This window comes from Humulus lupulus, chromosome X, assembly GCF_963169125.1.
Source record: "Humulus lupulus chromosome X, drHumLupu1.1, whole genome shotgun sequence".
Taxonomy (NCBI): Eukaryota; Viridiplantae; Streptophyta; class Magnoliopsida; order Rosales; family Cannabaceae; genus Humulus; species Humulus lupulus.
Genome location: NC_084802.1, coordinates 88,440,310 through 88,453,871, shown reverse-complemented (window position 1 = coordinate 88,453,871; position 13,562 = coordinate 88,440,310). Strand labels below are relative to the sequence as shown.

Sequence of the window (13,562 nt, the reverse complement as noted above, 5' to 3'; positions counted from 1 at the left end):
TCTGATTGATATCCGTTACTATAAACATTACAATTAGTAAAGAATCGAAATTTACAAGTGTCAAGATAATATTTATATTCAAAAGTATTTGTATCCATTTGTTGGGCTATTCTTAGTGTACTAGATGTTGTCCAATATTTTCTAGGTATTAGTGTACTATCCATTACTACGAAACTATATCCTATGTAAATAAAATAGATTATTTCTATTTTTTATATCTTTATGGATGAATAATCCTTTTATTTTTAAACAGTATAGATTACTAAAATTACAAACTAAAGGTATAGCATCTTTTAGTTCAGTTTTCTCTTCTTGATTGTTTATAGTATTATTAATAGGTTGATAATTTATTATTTCTTTTTCATAGTGCTACTCTATTTTCAAGTGTTCTAATTCTATCTTCTATTATTAAATTTCTACTAATTTTATTAACTTGACTGACTTCTCCTATATTAGTTTGATATAAATTATTAATACATTTAATGCACATTTCTTCAAAACAGTTACTACATTTTGCTCTTTTACTATAGCTGAGGTAGAATTTACAATTACTACATGCACTTCCTAAGCTTCCCTCATTTGTTTCCCAGTTATGTATACATTCTTCAATATCCATAAATTCATTTAATATCTCATATTCTGGATTTATATTAACAGGGTATTCTTCTTTATCTGAACTATTATTTTGTTCTTCTATAATTTGGTATAGGTCTATTTCTTCTATACTATAAATACTTTCCGTATCAGACGTATCGTCTTCAACATTAAGGAAATCTATATTAAATTGTTCTACTAACATTGCTTCTCTACTAAAATTATTATTTTTCTTTTTGCAACTAGTAGAGAAGTGCCCTATCTCTCCACAAGAAAAACATGTTATTTTATTTCGATAATCTTGTTTATCATTATATCTTCTTACATGTTTACCTTTTTGAAGAAAATGTATTAGCGTTACTTTTTCTTAATTGATAGTACTTTTTATTCTCTTTATATTTTTTATTATGTCTTGGTTTATACTCTCTATCTTTTATTCCATATTGTTGTGGAGTAAATATATTACTACAAAAACTAAAATTGTCTCATTTCAATTGTTTTTGTATTTTGATAAAAGTACATTTATCTACTAAATGTTTCAGGATAAAATTTCCTCTAATACCTAAACTATCCATGGGCGTATTTCTAGTGTGTGCCATGTTATTATTCCCTGAAATTACTATTTCTATTCCAAAAGCTCCAGGTAATTTTATTAACATCTTTTCTCCTAATTCACTATTAATAATGTTTCCTAAAATGCTTCCTAATTTTACAAAATCATTAGTATAAACTTTAATATATTTTCAATCCCTAATATATATGTGTTCTAGTTTCTTCATAGCATCTTGTTGAACACTTAATAATCCACTATTAGGATCTTCTCCAGTTATTAAAAGATGTATTTTATTAACAAAATTATAAGGATTATTTCCTAAATCAAGTAATTATTTTATTTCATTAGGGTATTGAGCTTTATACCTCTCCCAATGTGCTTTTACTGTTTCTCCTAAATAATTTTCTAAATAAGCATACATTTATTCTCCAGTGTGATTATGCTCATTTATTTATGTCTTCCAACTCATTATTACTGAATTCCATAGCTGGGGGTCAATATTTGTTATATTTAATAGTTTATTATTATTCCAATTTATACACAAATCTCCTAGTTCTCTTTGATGTCTACTCTTATACTTAGGTTCTCCTTGGTAACTGATTAGTGCTCAAAAATATCATTTTGTTAGTTTTAAAGTTTAAAATAAATTAAATTTTAATTAATATTTTCATGAATTTATTGTAATATATTTTATATTTAAAAATATTAATCTTAATTTAATTTGTGTTCAATTTTTCAGGAAATAAAATGTATTTTTGACACAAACAAAAAGAAAGAAAATATAATTGAAAAAATGATGATAAAGTGGCATTTTTGAAGGTGACATAGGCCCAAAAGTTGAGCCCAAACAGCCCAGGCCTAAGCTTTTAGCAAGTGCCCACGCTACCACATGGCAGCCTTCCATTCGCATAGCCAAGCCACCTAAAGCCGAGCTGTTCCTCCAGCAGCCGACACGTGTCCCCTTCCAGCCACCTGCCTAACGCAAGCCAGCCACTCCAGCCGAGTCGCGCACCTGCCAAATTGACACGCGTCCCCACGTAGCCTGTCACTCGCTAGCCAGTTGTCCCCACGCCGCCTGCCGTGTTCCCCACTCCACTGCTACCTTTTTGGCCGAGCCACTCACCGCACGACACATGGCTCCTTGTCCCCCACTCCACCAGCAGCCACTTGTCCCATTTTCATCAGCTTTTTGAGCCAATTTCCCATTTCTTTTATGCACGATTTTACACATTTTGGGTCCTATTTCCACTATAAATAGATAACCAAATGTAGGGAGAAAAAAAACATCAGATTTTAGCGTGGAAAAAAAGACACTTTCTTAATTTTGTTTTTTTTCTTATTTCTAGCTTAGTTTTGCTTGTTTTAGGTGACAAAAATGAGTGAATTATTTTAGAAATATTGGTGAGGTTAGAGTGTAGTTGTTGTACTTCTCATTCTCAATAGTGATATTGATTCTTCTTATGCTTCATTTCCGTATCTCATTAATTATTTTGTTTATCATCTTCAAATTTCTTTTCTAAAATTATTTAGCATCTTTTACATAACTTCAGTATATTTGTTATATTGTATGTCTTTTACTGCATTCTGCCAGTGATATTTTGTCGCTCTTGGATATATAATATCATATGCTATGAAATTAGGAGTTAGATTCAATTTAATCTAGATTATTTAATTTGTGCTTTTAACATATACATCTTCTAGTTGCAATTAATGGTGTAGAATTGCAACTGTGTTTTGAATTAATATCAATATTAGAATATGTTTTACAGCACTGCATCTCTACCTTGCCATGCTCTTTATCTGATCGCTTTCCCTAATCTATCATTTTACTTTCACGAAATCCATTTCTTCAATTCTACTTTATTTTTATCTTTTATTTACTAATCAAATCTTTAGTTGTGTTTACCTCTCTGTGGATTCAATATAGCCCGATTACTACTGTGACCGCTTAGGAGTTTATTGGGCGATATCAATTTTTGGCGATAATATTTTTTTTAATTTCTCTTTTATTTTTTTCCTTAGTAATTTTTATTTTTATTTTTTTTATTTATTTATTTATTTTACTTTTAGGTTTAGAATTTATTTTCTAGATTTAGGTTTTTTCGAAAAAAAAAAAAGCATAAAACTTTGAATCATAAAATTTTAAAAGCATAAAAAAAAAGCATTGAGCACATTTGTGTAATGTTAGAAATTAGTAGAAATCAAACTTGTTCTGTCTTAGAAAAATTGGTTCTTAAATAAGGTATGTGTTAGCATTACCCTCCAACCTTTTCTAAGAACCTCGGGGAGTTCTAGAAAAGCTCTTGGGCCTAAAGTGGTACATTGGCAGCCTTCCCAATTGTCCTGGGAACATTTTTGGTGTTTACTTATTAAAAAAATGTGTTTATTAATTTCATGTTTTATTTTATGGCTCTTAGAATAAATGTAAAGATTGTCTATTTAACCTAAAAATCCCGAAAAACTTGTTTTGTGGTATTCTTTATGGTGGTTGTCCAAATAGTTATTTCCTATCTTCATTTCAATTATTTAAGAGTTTGTCCAAAATATATACCCATTTAATGAGTGCTTACTTCTTTATTTCCAACTCCATGAGTGAAACTCTTAACTTTAAATATTTTCAATTACATGAGAGGTTAATGGAGTTGAGACTTTTACTTGGCATAATTTCGAAGGCTTTATGTGCTATGGTTTGCGGTAAGAAGATTCAAGTTTGGTGCACACACTCACAACTCTAGATTTATTCAAAGTAATTTTGATAACTCTTGTTGACTTGTTACTAACATTTTGTGTTAATACTTAAGTTCTTTTATAATTTTTGACCTGAAATATATCATGTTGATATTTATTATTTCGCTTGAATTGCTAGAGACTAGTAATAAGCTGGTTGGGGATTGTGATTAGTGCTCAAAAATATTATTTTATTAGTTTTAAAGTTTAAAATAAATTAAGTTTTAATTAATATTTTCATGAATTTATTGTAATATATTTTATATTTGAAAATATTAATCTAAATTTAATTTGTGTTCAATTTTCAGGAAATAAAATGTATTTTTGACACAAACAAAAAGAAATAAAATATAATTGAAAAAATGATGATAAAAATAGGCCCAAAAGTCAAGCCCAAATAGCCCAGGCCCAAGCTTTTAGCAAGTTCCCACGCTGCCACATGGCAGCCTTCCATTCGCATAGCCAAGCCACTTGAAGTCGAGTCATTCCTCCAGCAGCCGACACGTGTCCCCTTCCAGCCACCCGCCTGACGCAAGCCAGCCACTCAAGCCAAGTCGCGCGCCTGCCAAACTGACATGCGTCCCCACACAGCCTGTCACTCGCCTGCCATGTTCCCCACTCCAATGCCACCTTTTTGGTCAAGCCACTCACCACACGACACATGGCTCCTTGTCCCCCACTCAACCAGCAGCCACTTGTCCCATTTTCATCAGCTTTTTGAGCCATTTTCCCATTTCTTTTGTGCACGATTTTACACATTTTGGGTCCTATTTCCACTATAAATAGATAACCAAATGTAGGGAAAAAAACATCAGATTTTAGAGTGGAAAAAAGACACTTTCTTATTTTTGTTTCTTTTCTTCTTTCTAGTTTAGTTTTGCTTGTTTTAGGTGACAAAAATGAGTGAATTATTTTAGAAATATTGGTAAGGTTAGAGTGTAGTTGTTGTACTTCTCATTCTCAATAGTGATATTGATTCTTCTTATGCTTCATTTCCATATCTCATTAATTATTTTGTTTCTCATCTTCTAATTTCTTTTCTAAAATTATTTAGATTCTTTTACATAACTTTAGTAATACTTTTCTTATGTAACTTATATTGTTAATTTATTTTAGTATATTTGTTATATTGTATGTCTTTTACTTCATTCTGCCAGTGGTATTTTGTCGCTCTTGGATATATAATATGATATGCTATGAAATTAGGAGTTAGATTCAATTTAATCTAGATTATTTAATTTGTGCTTTTAACATATACATCTTCCAATTGCAATTAATGGTGTAGAATTGCAACTGTGTTTTGAATTAATATCAATATTAGAATATGTTTTATAGCACTGCATCTCTACCTTGCCTTGCTCTTTATCTGATCGCTTTCCCTAATCTATCATTTTACTTTCACGAAATTCATTTCTTCAATTCTACTTTATTTTCATCTTTTATTTACTAATCAAATCTTTAGTTGTGTTTACCTCTCTGTGGATACGACATAGTCCGATTACTACTACGACCGCTTAGGATTTTATTGGGCGATATCAGTAATTAAAAGGATATACTTTAGGTTTATGGTTTTATTTAATCATATTAAATTAATATTTAATTCATGGAATAAATGAGATAGTTTGTAACTTTTTGACGTCGTTTTTTGTCAACTTAAATCTGAAGAGCACTAAACAAAGATTTAGGAAATAAGGAAAAAACAGTAGGATTTTTACGTGGTTCAGCAGTGAAAATCTGCCTAGTCCACAAGTCATTGTTATTGCTTCATGATACTCTCTCAAAGCTTTAGCAAAGCAATTCAGCAGAGTATTCTCAATACAATATTGTGCGTGTCTTACAAATGAAATTCCCCAGGCTATTTATAGACCTGGTTGACAGGATATCTTCGTCATATTTCAAGAAGTTACAATTCAAATTTGAAATAAATACAGATAAATGCATTAATTACATAATATCCCATGATAATTGAGATTTAATATCAGATAACAACAAATCCCTAGGGAATAGGGATTTCCTAACAGTTTTCGTGTGCAAAACGCGTTGCTAATCTCAAAGGCAAGGTTTACACTATTCCGAGATCGACCAACACTTCAAACTCGTCATTCTAGTCAGCTTCCTCCTTAGCCAGTGATTCCACCGAGCTCAACCTTCGGAGACCAACATCTTCGAGCTTGCAACGAAAGCTCGAATTGCACACATATGCATCGGAGAAGGTTCATCCTTTCGAGCTTAACACTTAAGCTCGAGCCTTCTGAACTTGTGCTCGATCGCCAAAAAGAACCAGTCAAGAATCATGCAAATTTATACAAGTGTCCAACCACTGCTTCTTATTTTCGAGCTTACATTTTACGAGCCTACATTTCGAGGCTCATTTATGATTGTGTCGAAATTTGGGTGTAACATTTTGCCCCCTCAAAAAGTGTTGGTTCGAATCCCATGAGAAGGAAACTTTTGAACTTCACTTTTCGAAAAACATGCCACCTACCACACTCGAGTATGGATCGCGTCATTTGGGGATTGCACACCAAGAGTACTCAAGTACTCCTTATTCATGCACATGTCCTTTCCTTGGATCTTTTTGCTGCCAGTTTATATAATTAAATGTTATCCTTCGGATCCTCCTTTAACCCAAATCAAGGGCCTCGATCATTTCGACCCTTGACATCCCCTCAGGGGTATATATATGTGCACCCCCTTCATCTTCATCATTTTTACTTCCCAGAAAACACGAACCGGAGAAAAAAAATAAGAAGAAAAACCAGAGCTTTCTTTGCATGTTCTCTAAGCCAAAGAAGCGAAACCATTCCTGTAACGCCCCGGTTACCCCAGAACAGTTACGGTGAACCGGAAATTTGACCCGCTACCCGAGTCCTTTGGTTAAAAACGTGCTCTAAGTGTTATTAACAGGTTAAGGTGAAAAAAAACAATAAAAAGGAAAGAGCTCTTTTATTAAGTATATAACTGCTCATGAGCTTATCAAAACATTTACAAGTTATTTACAACTCAAAATGGCCATTACTGTTTCAAATTTACAAACCCTCCGACCTAAGCGGCAAAATAAGGTAAACCCCCTAGTTCCTCTGAGAACTCCTTGGCCATGGTGGTCAAGCGGCCGCATATGTACACATCACCACCTAAGCTCTCCACTCAAGGTTGAGTGAGCTTTTCTTTCCCTTTACCTGCACCACATAGCACCCATGAGCCGAGGCCCAGCAAGAAAACACAATATAGCATGATATAATATCAACAATGATCATAATAATCATTAAGGACTATCAGTCCAAAACAGATAGGTGACAGTCACAAAAGTCACTAAATTGGGAATAGCTCTCTCCATCCTTGTGTCGATAGGGTCAGCGGGGCTTAACATGTAAGTGAACCTTTCATTAACTTAACCAGGATAGGTGCATGGTGACTGGTCACCAACATAACCTTCCTCATGACCATAGAGTCATAACCTTGGAACATCGTTCCCTAGCCATGTGACAAGCGGTCACCTAGGCCTTAGGCCTTGGCTCTGAGTAACTAGTCTTAGACTAGCCAAGCACTTATAAGTTTCATCGACCTTAGGGTTGGTCCAACATTAATGTCTTAGATCCATTCAATGCTGATATCGATTAGATCTAATCTTCATTATGCCCTGCGTTCAGGACGCTTATGTCGTTTCTGACTCTTAGGTCAGTGTCCCTGACTAGTCAGTGCCATATACAAGTAAGCATCATTCACTAGCATTTAATATGCAATCCATGTTCACATTTATCAATCAACATGCCTCAATAACAAATACACATGTCATATATACACAGGGTGTAGTTTTCTTACCTCAGATTCGAGCTAGAATGAATAAAAGAACGACCCTTGAGAACAATCAACCTTTAATCCTTTAGCGGTCACCTAGTCATAACCAAACTCGGGACATCATCAATAAAAATGATCAACATAGCTTCCCAAACCAAAGTCTAGCCTCCGGGACATCAATCCAAACTAATCCAAGTAGTAGAAACAATCCCGAGGCCTAAAACTATGTTCCCGGGGTCAAAACACACAAACGGGCTCAACCCTGCTCAAGCGCTGCGGCCCTAGCATCTTGGGCCGCAGCTCCCAGCCACCTCTGAAACAAGGGTCACGGCGCCCAGCAAGAACAATTTCCCCCACCTGCTTCTTCGAGCTAGGGTCGCATCTCTCCAAGAACAGGGCCGCGGCACCCAACCCAGAACACGCCCAAACTCGTCCTCCAACATCCCAAAGCCTCCAAAATCATACCTAAACATTACCAAATCATCGAATCAAAGTTCCCAAGCTTCCCAATGGTCCAAAACCATTAAAACCCAAGGTTCAATAACTCAATGGTTCACAAAATCTAATTCAAAGCTTAGAAACTCTAAAAACTCAAAACTTTAAACTTATATTACCTTTGATTGGGTTGTTTCTCATCAAATCCTTCGGTCAAGAAGCTTTTAATCTTTCCTAGGATCGCTATGCCTCGATCCTCGCTTGATTCCGACTCCTAGAACTCGAGATTTCTTCGAAAAGACTTCGAACAGTAAAAATGAACTACGGGAAAAGAATGAGAGGTTTTCTAACGTACATTCTATCTGACAAGCTACTTCAAGCTTAAGTAATCTCAAATAAAACCTAGTGCTCGGGGTCCCAAAAACCTCCCCGGGGACATTATAGTCAAAACTTCCAGAATTTCATCCTAATCTCAATAACTCCCAATTTATCATCAAATAAACATTATTATTACCCAATAATTGTAACGACCCGGATTTTCAAGACTCGATAATGCGGAAATATAAATGTTTTCATTTAACAAAATGTCTCAAAAACCCATAGAAAAAAAAACTTTTTAAAAAGTCGTATGGCCATACTTAACATTTAGTTACAAACATGTTTTATAAAGATTAGAGTGAGCCTAGTTTATGAAAATTACACAACATTTCCAAAAATAAAAAGGTTTCCCAAAAGGTCGGTCCACATGTACATTTGCAAGGAAGACTCCAGCGCTCACTGCTCTGCCTTGCCCTTGCTCTTACCTACAACATGAAACAACTAGGTAAGCGAAAACGCTTAGTAAGATCAACTTTCAAACAAAGCATGTAGAGAATTAGGGTTCCGGACCCATCCGGACCCTACACAATCAATTTCAAGAACGCTAAAGCGTCCTGGCAAACTTATGGTCATGCCTGATAACCAATGATAAATTAATTCATAACTAGATAAAAATCCTGCACTCAGAAAAATCCCAGAACAAGCAGATATATCATATCACAGCTAATTCTTATCAACAATTATATCCCTGCACTCAGAAAATCCCAGAGCAAGCAGATATATTATATCACAACTATATCTTACCAACAATTATCTCCCTGCACTCAGAAAATCCCAGAGCAAGCAGATATATTATATCACAATATAATTCGAGACCAACGCTCGACAATTTCCAACAATTCATGCGTAACGCGCCCTCCAACATAATTGCTAATCTGTAAAAGAGAACTAAGTCTCCACACTAAGATCTAGCCAATAAATATTCTCATCAAGGGTAACTATCGTGTTACCTAGGGCATCGCTACTTATTCAAGAGTGTAATCCAATTTACACGGTTTTACGGAGACTTCTATGTTAATCAGTGGTGCTGGTGAGCAGCTGCCCCTAGGGTGTTCAACCTCACTCAATCTTGGCAACCCCTAGTATCTCTAGGCACTCTCACGGAATGGCCAATATTCACGGCTGCTATCCGGGAATAACTTATCAGAGCACTTGCTCGGATTCTAACCGTCCAATGATTAAGTAAGCATGAGGGCCCCTAGGTCCCATTTATCTTGGCGCCCCTAGGTTTAACCAGCTTATCCTCATCTCATGGCCACTCGTCGCGGTAATGAACCGGACATAAATAAAATCAAGCAGTGTGACGAGGATCAACCGTCTAGGATATGACGGACTTCTACCGTTCATATTTTCTAAATCAGCACTCACTAGAATTACATCTCTAAGCAACTTTCTATGACAGCCTATATATATGCATGTATCCCTATACTAACATACAAGACAATAATCATTTCATGTTGCAGCCATACAATATAAGTTGACTTACTTGGAGTCCTTAGCGCTCAGCAGGTTTTCACCCTCCAACGTTCAGTCCAGTTACGCTTAGCCAATACTGTAGTTATCCATACAGTATACTCGGATTAATTATGGCACTAATAATTCATTATTATTATTTTGGGCAGTTTGGTCATTTTAATAAAAGTCATTTGTAAGGATTTATAATCCTTATTTGGTTTTAAACCTATTAAGGAAAGTCATACAAAATATTCGAGACTAAACCCTAAGTCTCGGGGAGACCTATCCTAAGGTCTCAATACCTAGGCTCCGGTATCACAATGGTATTTCCCTACAACCCGCTAAAAATCTTATTCTTTCAAGGTATCACTATTAACCCGCACTTTCGACTAGTCGGTTAAAATATGTAAGATTTTAGCCGGTATTATATCGAGAAAATACAAATAAATTCCTTAATTATTTTTAAAGAAAATAAACTCTTTAAATTTTCCTTTTATTTTTCTTAAGGTTTTAATATCTAAAAACTGTTTTAAGAAAATTGCCTAATTTGTCTTAATTAGGAAAACCGTTATAAATTTCTCATCTTGACTAATTAATTTTCCAAAAGCAATTAATCAATTTTACTTACTAGAAAAATAATTCATTTAAACTCAAAGGGGTAATTTTAGTGAAAATATGATTTCAAGACTTACCAATTTATATCTTGAAATAAACAAAATTTTACTTTTTACCTTATGTTCCAAAATCTCATTTTTACACTAAGTGTGAAAAACCTAATTTTCACATTTTTAACTACATACTTCGTTAGTTCATAACTTGAAATTTACTTACCCAATTGTTACCAAAATTTCCCAATTCCATTTTTGTTATGCCATTTAGGCCTTTGTAAAATCTTAGGTCAAAATGAGCATTTTTGATTGGTGAAATCATTTTCCAACAATGAGGTAAAAATGACCTTATTTTCAAGTCCTTATTTTTTCCAAACTTTGACAGTTAATAACTTTCAAAAAGTTCAATATTTTCTTACCAAAATTTACAGTGGAATAATAGGTTATGCCAGTAATATGTCTACAAAATTTTAGAAAAAACTGGGTTCATTTGCCCTATACAGTGGCTGTCCAAACTTGGTTCCGAAAATAAGAATACGAAAAAACAGTTTTTTACCTAATCTTTGAAATAGCATAACTTACTCATTTCTAAACATTTTTTAGTGTTTCAAAAGCTCAATTTTATGTACTCAATCTCAACAACATCACAGTACAATTTAATTTTACAAAAAAAATATACAGTGGCTGCTTGACCCCTTGAAAGTCACAGCTCAAAACATGTTTTGTTTTAGGGTATCCTACAAAACCCTTGCGGGTTTTGGTTCCCATTTTCAAAAATCAATACACATACATCATAAAAATTATTAAACAACTACCATAACCTTATTACATCATCAACAAGAAACTCTAAGCATTAGATATACAAAATAATGCTTAAAACTAAAAACCCTACAACAAAATCATCAAAAGTAAACTTTTTACCTCTTTGGTGTTCTTGCTTAAGGTTTGGACCTTCCTATAAGCTTTGACTCCTTCAAAACCTTTCAAAAACCCTAACAAACTTCCCCCAACAACATAGTCAATTAGCTATTTGAAACTCTATGCTTAAAACTTTACAAAAGCCTAGATTAGTGAAAGTTTACCTTAGGGAAAATACTTCCTAGACCAAGACTTAGCCTCAAAGTTTCCTTGGTGTTCTTGGGCTTGAAAAATGGAGAGAACACTTTGAGAGGTCTTCAAAAAAGATGATAGTGAATGAGAGATGGAGAGTGATCGGTTCTTAGTGTGGGAATTGCTCACAATACTCTTCAAAATATCACAAGGTACTTGAGTGCTTTTCTACCCACTTGCCCACTTGACCTCTTAATTAAATGGCATTTAAATTTTATAAAATTTGGGTTCACACCACTCTAAAACACCACATGGCCGGCCAACCCTTGCTATATATAATCATTTCATTTTTTTTTTTTAATAAAGGTTAAAAAAGGTTTCATAAGAAGAAAAGTCCAAATTGACTTTTGACACATTTTTTCACTCTTATTAAGTTTTAATCACCAAACTTAACATTAATTAATTAAATTAAATGTCTCTCACATTTAATTTAATTAATCACATAGTAAAATTTAACCTAAGGTCCATTCATGGAATAAAATTCCCCATTTCGGCAAAATTAGGCATTTAACACAAAATGCCTTAAAATTTCCATTTTCTTTTAGGTTTATTATTTTTGACCAAACTTTAACTTTTATGAATGTATTTTATGCCCAAAATATAATTGCCATGATTTTTCGTTTTATTTTCTGAGATTTTTACCCGATCAGGGTTTTTGTGTCGGTCCAGGACCGAAAGTCTTATCTTGACTTTTAAATCACAAAATTCATATTTTGCCTAGCAATAACTCATGGAATACTTACAAACAAAATATAATATTATTTAAAATAATATTCTTAACCCGGGGGAAAAATCCCAACCCGAGTCGTTTAAAGGTACCCAAAAACGTAGGACGTTACAATAATTGACCCCGTTATGACAAAACTGCTAATCCATTATATTGGACCGTCTCATGATGAATAGCTCGAATATATCTCCATAATAATGAAATCTCATTCACAAATCACAATATGCACCCAAATATACAAATATACCCTTAACGGGCCAAATTGTCAAAATATCATAATACTCAAATGTGGACCCACATGCATGCATATAACATCATATTATAATATAATTCATATAAACATGCATATATTCATTTAATGGCATAATTAAATAGTTATGGCCCTCCCGGCCTACTAATCCAGCCATTAAACCACATCGGAGGATTCGGGGCATTACAATTCCAGTACATTCGGCTCCATGAAATCATTTTTGCTTCCACTACTCCAATTGACGATCTCATCATATCCACGAACAACTTTGTGTAAGCCTCCTGATTTATCTTTGTTGTATATGTTGGGGTTTTATCCTAATTAGAACTCAATTTCTTTGTAATCTCATTTTATTATCAATAAAAGAATAGAAATCATTTTTTTGACTTGGTCAATCACTTTGCTCACATGTTTTATTTTCATGATTATTTGTTTGATATCAACTTCTAATAATCCCGAGCATATAGCTAATCGTATTTACAGTGACGTAATCATAGTGGAATATAAATATGATTATATGTTCAAAATAAGTTAGTCCTAAGATTAGTCAGTGCACAGGATTTACACTGACTTGCCAATCTACGATGTGATCTACTTACACATTCTAGTGTTATGTTCTTTCCAGAACATTAGCAAAGTAGATAAGAACGGATGTATTTGTTACATCGAACAGGACCGATATTGACAGTTGATAAGATAAGTAAACGTATCGTTATTATCTATCTATTCATATCATATAGTTGATCGTAGATCAATTCAGTCTCATTTCTGAGTGGTTAGTATTCTAACTGATTGTATTATTTGAGTTCTTTGACTTGTTCGTTACCAGCTTACCCTACGGACTAGCCCATACTTACATCTTGGGAACTTGGTAGTATAATTTAGTGGGAGTGTTAATCATAGATATGAACATCTATAGCTTCTGAT

General features: G+C 33.9%; 1 long non-coding RNA gene across 1 annotated transcript; it reads right to left on the bottom strand.

Annotated features, from left to right (window-relative positions):
• Window positions 1–8,744: 8,744 nt before the first annotated feature.
• On the bottom strand, window positions 8,745–11,912 carry LOC133805159 (uncharacterized). The gene is made up of 3 exons (XR_009878873.1): window positions 11,631–11,912; window positions 11,470–11,548; window positions 8,745–8,910 (listed from the first exon to the last, which is right to left on the bottom strand). It is a non-coding gene; the product is annotated as an uncharacterized LOC133805159 (long non-coding RNA).
• Window positions 11,913–13,562: the final 1,650 nt, after the last annotated feature.